Source organism: Narcine bancroftii, chromosome 1 (assembly GCF_036971445.1).
Source record: "Narcine bancroftii isolate sNarBan1 chromosome 1, sNarBan1.hap1, whole genome shotgun sequence".
NCBI classification, from domain to species: Eukaryota; Metazoa; Chordata; class Chondrichthyes; order Torpediniformes; family Narcinidae; genus Narcine; species Narcine bancroftii.
Window position 1 is genome coordinate 286,783,228 of NC_091469.1, and position 12,542 is coordinate 286,795,769.

The 12,542-nt window shown below is 43.7% G+C and overlaps 1 protein-coding gene across 4 annotated transcripts in view; it reads left to right on the forward strand.

Annotated features, from left to right (window-relative positions):
* Positions 1-12,542, forward strand: part of LOC138751679 (uncharacterized) — a 79,773-nt gene that overhangs the window by 42,519 nt on the left and 24,712 nt on the right. The gene's annotated exons all lie outside the window — the stretch shown is intronic.

The window sequence follows — 12,542 nt, forward strand, 5'->3', positions numbered from 1 at the left end:
AATGGAAAGTTTCAGGTTATTTGCCACAAAATGATCATTGACCATATACATATTAAATGCAGCAAAATTCTTGCTTGCCACAGCCAAACAGATATTGTAAAGAAAATCCTAGTAAAATAATTGAATTAAAAGAAGCAATAAGTATATAAGAGAGATGGATAATATATGGATAATATTCCTATTGATCTTAGTGCAAAATAGTGACTTGCAATTGTAGAGAGGGAGGGCACAGCAGCAAGAAGGGGGAGGGGGATGGCTCTGTGAATGGAGAGGGAAGGGGATGGGGAGAGGGAGAGGGAAGCGGGGATAGCTCTATGAATGGAGAGGGAGGGGGATGGCTCTGTGAATGGAGAGGGGAGGGGGGAGAGCTGGAGAAAAGGAGGCAGAGGGATGGGGAACAGGAAGTAGGTTAGCAGAAGCAGGTGAAGTGGATGTTTGGAGAGAGCCCAGGTGGAATATAAGGTGTTGCTTCTCCAATTTATGGGTGGCCTTGGATTGGCTGATATTTAACTGATATGAGTTGTTACCTGGCTGGAAAAACTGAGCTAAAAATAATTTTTAAAATGTTTACTGGTATTTTTTATCTTTCAATATGTATACTTCAGTTTCAATCATATTCAAACAATCATACTCCAAATAAATTACCTTCCTCATTTTGTGTGTTAACCTTGAATAAATATGGTCAGGAAATAGGACTTTAAGTCGGGTGTTTGGTGAGGTGAGAGAATTAGTGATTGAATGATTGTTATGATGCCATTTCTCCACATCCTGCTATGTACCCAGCTCATGTTCACAAGAGTTCTCTCCTTGCTGCAGTCAGCATTATCAGTACTCTGTTGTCAGAGAAATTAATACTTGAAAGAAAATGTCCTGAGTGCCAGCTGAATTAAAACACCTTCAATGCTTCAAACTAGAAAGCACATTTAGCAACTGAGAGCAGCAGCTTTTTCGATGAGGATTAATCCTGTCATTGAAGGTTATTCGACAGGTACAGCAAGCAATTAGAAAAACAAATGGTACACTGGCCTTTGTTGTAAGAGGACTTGAGTGATGTCTTGCTGCAATTACATAGCGCCTTGGTGAGACTGCGCCTAGAAAACTGTATTCTGGTCTGGTGTCCCTACTCAAGGACAGATATACTTGTGGTAGTGGGAGTGCAACAAAGATTAACCTGATTTTTTTTTTCCCCCTGGGATGGGCTTGGGAGTGTGGGCTGGTGGTGGTGGGTTTGAAAGGAACTGTTCATACTAACCATGTAAGACTTTCATATTTATGAAACAATATTTATTTGTATGTATGAATACTTGTCCTGTATATGTATTGTTTATACGTGTATTATGTCTGTATATGTTTCTGCAAAGCACGAAGGACTGGAGAAAGCTGATCCGTCAGGTTGTACTTGTGCAATCAGATGACAATGGACTTGGCTTGATGTGTATTAGAGAAATTGCAGCAGGACTTGGCCCATCAACTGTGCACTGACATATGATCATGGCTGATCTGTTTCAAGCCTTATCTCTTTTTCTGGACCTATTTCCCCATCGCCCTCAACACCCTGATCTTTCAAAAATATATCTGCTTGCTTTTTAGTACCTCCAGTAATCTAATCTTCACAAAATTCCAGGGTAGTGAGTTTCAGGGATGACTGACAAGATGTCCGTACATACCCCAGGCTTAAATGATCCATCTCTAATCTTGTAATTCTGTCCCTCTTTTGATATTTTCCTATTGCCATCTAATCCATCGTGGCTTCAAAAGTCTTTATTTGTTTCAGTAAGATTTATTGGGGTCCTGGGATGTGTCAGTACTTAGGGAGTGAATCTGTGTTTAATGGGGCCACTAGAAATGAAATAGGGTACCCAGGTAGCTAATTGGTATGAATTAGGATCCCTGGCAGTATGTTGTTATTTACAGCAGATCCTGGGATTGTATCAATCTTTAGAATTAGAACTGTAGAATCATAGAAAACTACAGCATAGAAAACAGCCCATTTGGCCCTTCTAGTCTGTGCCAAAATGTCATTCCTCTAGTCCCACTGATGCACCCATTCCATGGTTGACGCCAAGGTGCTGTGTCCCCATACGCTCGTGGCCATCACTCACCATCCGACCTGGCCTTCCCGCACCCACATCACCAGCGTGCATCAAGCATCACTAAAATCCAGCTTGACATATGCCAGTGACACTCCACACAATAAAAGCAGTGCTTTCGGCTGCTACATCAGAGGAATGAAGGAGGTTTAGGTCCACTTAGCAGGTAGGCCAACGCCAGCACACACCCCCCCACCCTAGCTGAGTGAGTTTACGACTGTTGGACTGTGTCCCACCCGGTTACCCTAATGCCCTCCTCTACACTCGTTCTGACGCTGACCCTGACCCAGTACATAAACCTCCAGACCACTCCCATCCATGTATCTATTAAATTTACTCTTAAAACGTAAGAGTGAGCTTGCATTTACCATGTCAGATGGCAACTTGATCTAAACTCCCACCACTCTCTGAATGAAGAAGTTCCCTCTAATGTTCTCCCTAAACCTTTCACCCTAAAGCCATGTCTTCTCATATTTATCTCTCCCAATCTAAGTGGAAAGAGCCTACTCGCATTTATTCTGTCTATTCCCCTCATAATTTTGTAAACCTCAATCAAATCTCCCCTCATTCTTCTTTGTTCTAAGGAATAAAGTCCCAACCTGTTTAATCTTTCCCTGTAACTCAACTCCTGAAGACCTGGCAACATCCTAGTAAATCTTCTCTGCACTCTTTCAATCTTACTGATAACATTCCTGTCGTTTGGCATCCATAACTGCACACAATATTCCAAATTTGGCCTCACCAATGTCTGAAACAACCTCACCATAACATCCCAACACCTGTACTTAATACTTTGATTTATGAAGGCCAAGATGTCAAAAGCTTTTTTTTACAACCCTGTCTACATGAGATGCCACTTCCAAAGAATTATGTATCTATATTCCCAGATCCCATTGTTCCTCCACACTTCTCAGTGCCCTACAATTTACTGTGTATGTCTTACCTTGGATTGTCCTTCCAAAATGCAACACCTCAGACTTGTCTGCATTAAACTCTATCTGCCATTTTCTCACCCATTTTTCCAGATGGTCTAGATCCCTCTACAACCTTTGAAAGCTTTTCTCACTCTCCACAACGTCTCCAATCTTAGTGTCATCAGCAAACTTGCTGATCTAGTTTCCCACATTATCACCCAGATCATTGCGATAGACAACAAATAACAATGGTCCCAGCACCGATCCCTGAGGCACCCACTAATCACACCCACTAATCACGGGTCTCCAGTCTGAGAAGCAATCATCCACTACCACTCTACCACTCTCTGTCTTCTCCCAGTTTACAACCTCTCCATGGATACCTAGTGTTTGAACCTTCTGAACTAACCTCCTGTGTGGGACCATGTCAAAGGCCTTACTAAAGGCTATGAAGACAACATTCACAGCCTTTCCTTCTTCTACCCTCTTAGTAACCTCTAAAAGCTCTACAAGATTTGTTAAACATGATCTACAATGCACAAAGCCATGCTGACTGTCCTTAATCAGCCCTTGGATGTGCAAATTCTTGTATATCCTATCTCTCAAAACACCCTCCAATAATTTACCCACTACCGACATCAGGCTTACTGACCTCTAATTTCCTGGTTTACTTTTGGAACCTCTCTCATTGAGATTTAGAAAACTTTCCTGAACGCTTTTCACAAACTCCAAGCCATTCTGCCATTTTACAGAATGGGAGTCCCAGTCAATAAGTGGAAAGTTAAAATTTCCCCCATCACAACATTCTGTTTCTTACATTGGTCTGTCACTCCTCCCCCTTTCATCCCTCCCCTTCTAACATGTCTGAAACAGTGGAACCCCGGAACATTGAGCTGCCAGACCTGCCCCTCCTGCAACTAAGACTCACTAATAGCAATAATGTCATAATCCCACGTACCAATCCACGTCCTAAATTGTCTGCCTTTCTGACAATACTCCTTGCATTAAAATAAATACACCTGAGAACGTTTCTATCATGTACAAACTTTGATTTCTGACTATACATGCAGTCCTCACATGACCTTTATCCTCCTCCACCTCACTGCCGAAACCTCACTCACTCACCACTGGTGAGGGCCGCTCTAACTGGTACACTGAAGCTTCGCTCACCACCAACCCACTGAGGGCTGCTTCAACCACTCCACTCCCAGGAATGTGCTGGTATTCACAGGAGTTCTGGAGCCATTAATGTGAGAGATATTTGCAGAGGTTCTTGAGGGTGTCACATATTTAGTGTCGCTGGGAACATTCAGAGTGATCCAGGGTGTATTTACTGACAAATAGTGTCACTATTTACAAGCATCCCTGTATGTTTCTGTTGGTGTTTACAAAGGTCCTTGGGAGAGTGTCATCATTTGTGAATGCTTAAGTATTTTCAAGGGTCCCCAGGAGTCCTGTCAGTAATTTCAGGAATGCTGGGAGTGTATAAGTCTACACGAAAGGAGTTTGGGAGAAGATCAGTATATAATTTGTCCATTACCCTTTGAACACTTTTGTCCATTACCCTCTGGTCTACTTCACCACATTGCCCACAATTCCACAGGTCTTTCTTTTTTCACCAGTCTCTCATGAAGTTCCTCTCGACTAGATCAACTGCATGTCAATCAGGCAGGATCTCCTCTTCATAAAGATAATCCCTGATTAATCCCAGTCTCTCTAAGTGTAGATTAATCTTATTCTTCATCTTTATTACAATAATGTCCCTACATATTCACTGGTCTGTTGCTATCTGTCTGGCAGTGAATTAGAATTGTGATAAACCTATGGGTGGGTTTTAGTATTGACATGGTCCCAGGAGTGTGTCATTTACAGGAGTCACTGAGTGTATTTTTTAGTATTTATAAACCATTTTTCTGAACACATCATTATTTGCAGTATCTCTCTAAGTGTGTCAGTACATAGTGAAGTTCCTAGATGGGAGTGGGTCTATGTTTACTGGGTGTTGCTGGGAGTATGGGATTATTATCTGCATGTTGCTAGGACTGTATGAATTGTTACTGATTGTTACTGGAATTTCTTTATACAGGGCATTGTTAGGATTTGTACATTGTGTTTTTTCAGCATGTCTGGCACAGTCTTGAATAAATAATATATTGACATGTGTAGTGTGGTGAAGATCTACCAGGAAACAGAGTGTGAAGATAAACGGGCCATTTTTGGGAGTGATGATTGCACAGAATGTTCGATCTTCATCACCCAGAGAGGCTTTGTTACTTCACCACTGGACATGGACGCGAATGGGATACCACAGGATCTGTGCAGAGGATTCAACCAGTTTTAATATCCATGGATGAGATGGATAAAGGGACCAAGTAAATTGCAGCCAAATTTTGCAATTATGCAAAGAGAGAACCATAGAAAACAGGCCATTTAGCCCTTCTAGTTTGTGCTGAAAACATCACACCACTAGTCCCACTGACCTGCACCAATTCCATAATCCTCCAGACCTCTCCCAAACATGTCCAGTTTATTTTTAAAACATAAGAGTGAGCCCGCATTTACCATGTCAGATGGCAACTCGCTCCACTCTCCCACCACTCTCTCCGTGAAAAAGTTCCCCCTAATGTTCCCCCTAAACCTTTCTCTTTTCACCCTAAAGCCATTTCCTCTTGTATTTATATCTCCTAATCTAAGTGGAAAGAGCCGATTCGCATTTACTCTGTCAAAAGGATGCAGAAAATGATCCATGAAATGATAATAGAGTATAATGTGGAAAATGTGATGTTATACAATTTAGAAGAAATTACAAAGAAACAGTGTCACTAGTTGTATGTCAGTGTGTGTACAGTGTTGCTAGGAGTGTGTGTGTGTGTGTGTGAGTACAGTATTGCTGGGAGTGCGTGTGTACAGTGTTGCTGGGAGTGTGTGTACAGTATTGTTGGGAGTGTGAGTGTACTGTGTTGCTGGGAGTGCGTGAATGTGTACAGTGTTGCTGGGAGTGTGTGTACACTGTGTTTCTGGGAGTGCGTGAATGTGTACAGTGTTGTTGAGTGTATGTGTGTACTGTGTTGTTGGGAGTGTGTGTGTGTACTGTATTGCTAGGAGTGCGTGAGTGTGTACAGTGTTGTTGGGAGTGTGTGTGTATGCAGTGTTGTTGGGAGTGTGTTTGTACTGTGTTGCTGGGAGTTTATGTGTGTACAGTGTTGTTGGGTGTGTGTGTGTACAGTGTTGTTGGGAGTGTGTGTGTGTACTGTATTGCTAGGAGTGCGTGAGTGTGTACAGCGTTGTTGGGAGTGTGTGTGTATGCAGTGTTGTTGGGAGTGTGTTTGTACTGTGTTGCTGGGAGTTTATGTGTGTACAGTGTTGTTGGGTGTGTGTGTGTACTGTGTTGTTGGGAGTGTATGTGTGTAGAGTGTTGTTGGGAATGTGTGTGTACAGTGTTGTTGGGAGTGTGTGTGTACTGTGTTGCTGTGAATGTGTGTGTGTACAGTGTTGTTGGAATTGTGTGTGTACTGTGCAGCTGCGAGTGTGTGTGTGTGTACAGTGTTGGAAGTGTGTGTGTACTCTCTTGCTGGGAGTGCGTGAGTGTGTACAGTGTTGTTGGGAGTGTGTGTGTGTACAGTGTTGTTGGGAGTGTGTGTGTACTGTGTTGTTGGGAGTGCGTGACTGTGTACAGTGTTGCTGGGGGTGTGTGAATGTGTACAGTGTTGTTAAGTGTGTGTGTGTACTGTGTTGCTGGGAGTGTGTGTTTGTACAGTGTTGTTGGGAGTGTGTGTGTACTGTGTTGCTTGGAGTGCGTGAGTGTGTACAGTGTTGTTGGGAGTGTGTTTGTACTGTGTTGCTGGGAGTGTATGTGTGTACAGTGTTGTTGGGTGTGTGTGTACTGTGTTGCTGGGAGTGCGTGAATGTGTACAGTGTTGCTGGGAGTGTGTGTACAGTGTTGTTGGGAGTGTGTGTGTGTACAGTGTTGTTGGGAGTGTGTGTGTACTGTGTTGTTGGGAGTGCGTGACTGTGTACAGTGTTGCTGGGGGTGTGTGAATGTGTACAGTGTTGTTAAGTGTGTGTGTGTACTGTGTTGCTGGGAGTGTGTGTTTGTACAGTGTTGTTGGGAGTGTGTGTGTACTGTGTTGCTTGGAGTGCGTGAGTGTGTACAATGTTGTTGGGAGTGTGTTTGTACTGTGTTGCTGGGAGTGTATGTGTGTACAGTGTTGTTGGGTGTGTGTGTACTGTGTTGCTGGGAGTGCATGAGTGTGTACAGTTTTGTTCGGAGTGTGTGTGTACAGTGTTGCTGGGAGTGTGTGAGTGTGTACAATTTTGCTGGGACTGTGTGTGTGTATTGTGTTGCTGGGAGTGTGTGTGTACTGTGTTGCTGGGAGTGCATGAGTGTGTACAGTGTTGCTGGGAGTGTGTGTGTGTACAGTGTTGCTGGGAGTGTGTGTGTGTACAGTGTTGTTGGGAGTGTGTTTGTACTGTGTTGTTGGGAGTGTGTGAGTGTGTACAGTGTTGCTGGGAGTGTGTGAGTGTGTACAGTGTTGCTGGGAGTGTGTGAGTGTGTACAATTTTGCTGGGCGTGTGTGTGTGTACAGTGTTGCTGAGAGTATGTGTGTGTACAGTGTTGCTGGGAGTGTGTGTGTGTACAGTGTTGTTGGGAGTGTGTTTGTACTGTGTTGTTGGGAGTGCGTGAGTGTGTACAGTGTTGCTGGGAGTATGTGTGTGTACAGTGTTGCTGGGAGTGTGTGAGTGTGTACAATTTTGCTGGGCGTGTGTGTGTGTACAGTGTTGCTGGGAGTGTGTGTGTACAGTGTTGCTGGGAGTGTGTGAGTGTGTACAATTTTGCTGGGCGTGTGTGTGTGTACAGTGTTGCTGGGAGTGTGTGTGTGTGTACTGTGTTGCTGGGCGTGTGTGTGTGTACAGTGTTGTTGGGAGTGCATGAGTGTGTACAGTATTGCTGGGAGTGTGTGAGTACTGTGTTGCTGGGAGTGCATGAGTGTGTACAGTGTTGCTGGGAGTGTGCACGTGTGTATACAGTGTTACTCGGTGTGTATTAGTCTATGTTCTCTGTTGCTATGTGTTCTATGTGGAAATAAGCGTGAACTTGGGGTTGCTCCTCTGTTTCTTGGGGAATGACTATTCTACCCCCAACGGGGATGATTCAACCTCTAAAGGAAATAGATTGCCCACTTGCAGAGCATCTGAGACATTTGATACATGAGGATACTGGGCTGGTGATTTGCGGCAAAACCCCAACGATTGGGCAGGTAGGGACTGTCACTTTAAATGAGGTGGGTTGGGGGGGGGGGGGTGTGAAGACCCTCGTTCCTCATTACCTGATCACTTGAAGTTACAGCTGCAACTTATTTGCAAGTTGATTAATGTCACTATTTTGCTTTATTCTGGAGATTTAGGCCTTTGCTGGTAAAGTTAAACGAAGCACAGATTCCCGCTGAAGAGAAATTAGACCCAGTGACACCACAGAACCAGCAGCATCTTTCCAAGGCACATGGAGTGGTCCCTGCAGATGGTAGAGTTTGCTGGTCGGCAAGATGCTTCCTACAGAGGAAGAGTAACTGCAACTTATTTTGTAGATAGTGCACACGACAGCCACTGTGTGCTTGTGGTGGAGAGAACAGAGAACAGAGAACAGTACAGGCCCTTCAGCTCTCGATGTTATACTGACCCATATATTCCTTCAAAAAATATGAAACCCTCCCAACACCATAACCCTATTTTTCTTCCATCCATGAGCCTGTCTAAGAATGTCTTAAATGTCCCTAATGTTTCAGCCTCCACCACCATCCCCGGTAAGGCATTCCAGACACCCACAACTCTCTGTGTAAAAACTTAACCCTGACTTCCCTCCCTTAACTTTTTACACATGTCCTCTGGTATTTGCCGATCCTGCCCTGGAAATGGATGTTAGTCTGGTTGCTGACTTGCCAATCAAACAGGCTGCCTTGTTCTGGTTCAAAGGTTCCTTTTTTTGTCACCTAATAATACATTAACAATGTAAAATACATGATACACTTCAACTTCTGCCTGCCATAAGGCAAACAGAGAGTGGCCATGAGCATTGCCCAGTGCCCCTAACAATAGGAGAAAGAGAAACAAGAGAAAGTCCCTTCAGAGTGGCTGAGCCCAGCACTCCCACAGCCTCCTGTAGCATCAAAGACTCCTATTCAAACCATCAACAACCCGAGCTCCAGATCCAAACTGATACGGTCAGGAAGCCTTCAGAGCCAGAGGACCTTTTGGAGCCCTTCTTGCCCTCTGCATCCTCTCAAATCCTGCTTCTGATACCTGGTTACCATGAGCCAGTTACCAGCTGACCCACAGCCTGTGTAGGTCCTTCAGACACTGAGCCTCTCACTGGTCCGCTGCTGGGGCTGGTGATGAGCTACTTTGAAGTTGTGCATGATGCACTCATCATCATGCCAAGTGGAGAGTATCCCATCATACCCCTGACTTGTGCATTGTAGGAGGCCTAAAGGCCTTGGGGTGACATGATTTGAGTCACTTGTCAAAGAATATCCACCCTCTGGCCTGATCAACATGGTATTTCAGAAGCTGATCCTGTTGAATTTCTAGTAAATGGTGACCCCCAGGATGGTGATGGTGACAGACTCATTTGGAGTTGGAGTAGGTGATTAGACTCTCTCTTGTTGGAGGTGGTCAGGGTCTGGTATTTTTGTGAAGTAACTATTATTTGCCACTTACCAACCTCTGCCTTAACACTGTCTAGGTCTTGCTTCATTTGTTGAGGAGGTTATAATGGAATTGAATATTGTTGCATCTTCAGCGAACATCCCCTCTTCTGATCTTCTGATTGAATGAAGGACCCCACTGCAGCAGCTGAAGATAGTTATTCTAGGACACTGAACTGAGGAACCTTCAGCAAACCTCTGTGGGTTGACACATCGTACCCAGGGAAGTTCCCTCCAGGCAGAGAGCTCATTGAAAACGAAAAACAACGCACGCAATCAATTTTCCGCCAATTCAATATATAACCGTGCTGGAGAAACTCAGCAGGTCATGCAGTGTTTTGGGCCTGGGCAAAGGGTCCAACGAAGGGCTTAGGCCTGAAGCGTTGGTTACCCTTTACCTCCTGTGGGTGCGGTTTATTGCATCTGCAGTCTTCCTTCTTTAACTCTTTGCACTAATTCAGTGATGTCACCACACACAAAAATGACGGCTGTTAGGGACTTGAAATTTTATCTCAAAATGCACAAAAGCCTCTGGCTGAATCCAGGGAAATGGAAAAGGGAGCAATGGAATTCTGAGTAGGGATTCTATGCTTTCCCACCATTATCTTAATGCATTCAGTGTTAAGCATTTACTCTATGGCTCTGAACTGGTCTAAATTTGAAAATGCATTGAAGCCTTTTTACTAACGAGACATTTATGTCTCATCTGGAAAATTTATTGTGCCTTGTACCTTTCTCAAATAAATTGTTACAGACTAAAGTGAGAGTCAATAGGATTTTAATGTCATTACTTCCCTGAAAATTCAGGGTTGACTGAACATCACTCTTAATTACCACGGGAAATTTTCTTTGCATATTGTTGTTTCAATAAATGTTTCTTAAGAATAAAATAAAATAACAGTAGATCTCCCCGTAATTGTAGTCCTTTGAGTACATTTAATTTAAATTTGAATGGCAAAGCAAGACAAATTTTAGACATGCTTTAGAAGATACAGACGGAGAAAAATGCTTTTGAATGGAGTTGAGAGCCTGATGTAGGTAAAACTGTTCTTGTAATTTAATAAAATAAAAATGCAATGAAATTCATGCTCATTAATTCATAGAGGGTGTGAAAATGCAAGCCATAGGTCCTTGGTATTTAAGGCTAGAATTCACGTGTAGGACTGCAATTTAATTCAGCTCTTCATTAATCCAGGGGAATATACTCACATTCCTACCAAAATTAAATTACTTCAGGGAGGGCATTCTAATGAACAAGCAGTTAAATGATCTATGTCCAATCAGCCGAGTTGATTTAACAAGAGTGCCCCAATAAATGTCTCTCATTAGCAGCGTAAGTCCGACATCCCCCTTCAGCCAGACCACTGAGTTTGCAATCCCCCCTCATTAAAACTTTTATTTCCTTCCCTGAACAATTTAAAAGTGTTTTGAGAGTTGGAATATCACTGTAATCCCATCTTCTCTTTCTTGTTGGATCTTAAATGACTGTGGATTGACATGTCCATTGTTCTGATCTCCCATGATGTGAGATGTGGAGACAAGGAGAAGGAGGCTTCAGGGTGAAACACAAATGTCTGCAGATGCTGTGACTAGTTAAAAGCACGGAAATGCCGGAGGAACTCAGCCAGTCTCACAACATCCACAAGAGGTAAAGATATATTCTGGACATTTCAGGCCTGAGCCCTTCCTCAAGGTACAAGATTCAAGATTCATTTATTGTCATGAAATAAAAACAGTAAAATGTTACATGGAATTTACTTTTGTCTACCATAAGTCAGACAAATTCGCCATCATCAGAAATTGCCTGGAGAAAGAGAAGCAAAAGAGAGTCCCCTCAGAGTCCCCAAGTGTCCATGGATTCGCCTACAGCACTCCTGTAGTCCCTGCAGCCGACAGACTCGAATCCAAACCACCAGAGCTTGAGATCCAGATCTGAACCTTCGACACAATCAGGAAACCTTCAGTACCCTTGACCCGCTCTCGCATCCCGGTTCTGATACTTGGTACCCCTTCAGCCAGTCTTGAGCCAGCCTCCAGCAGTCCATGGCCTGTTATGAGTCCCTTGGCCACAGTTGCCAGCAGCAACAGCCCCATCGCTTGTGTGTTCTTTAGTTGCAGAACCCCTCACTGGTCTGCTGTCATGGTCACTGTCCAGTGGGTGGGTCGTCTCCTCTGTTTCTCCTTCTCAAATGGTGTTGGAGGGGGGGGGGTGGTGTTCTCCCTGTTTTCTGGTGCCTGACTTTCTGGTATGAGTGAAAAAGAGAGACAGGTATCTGTATTCAAAGCCTGGGGAAAACAGGGAAGAACGGGAAGGGTGAAGAGTACAGATCAACAGACAAAAGGTGTTATTGGATATGATAACAGGAGAGACGAAAAGTGAGAATTGATTTTGGCTCTGTGAAAGGAATCAATGGGAAAAGGGAAGTGAGAGACAAAGCCAGAGGACAGGAGACACGGAGAAAGATTGTGGGAGGGGGTTTGAACAGATAGCAGAGAAATGGATGTTATAGATCAATTAAAAACCTGCTTTAGAAAAGGGGTGGGCAACCGTGGGCTGGATGGTGTATGAGTGATTGAACGGCGGGCCGCACTGCTGCTACCATAAATGAAATAAATACTGAAACACCGACATTATGTAATTTAAGTTTTTGGTTGTCTCTTCTTGAAGCACGCAAAGTACAACGTACGAACAGAGCTGACGATAATTTATCAAAAAACAATCCACCGAAAAAATTCAAGCGACGAGATCGCACTGGTTCAGAAATAAACAGGGTAAAAAATGGAAGAGACAGTGAGGAACTTCCTGGCCCAGGAGAACTGCCCTGCTTATTTTTGTA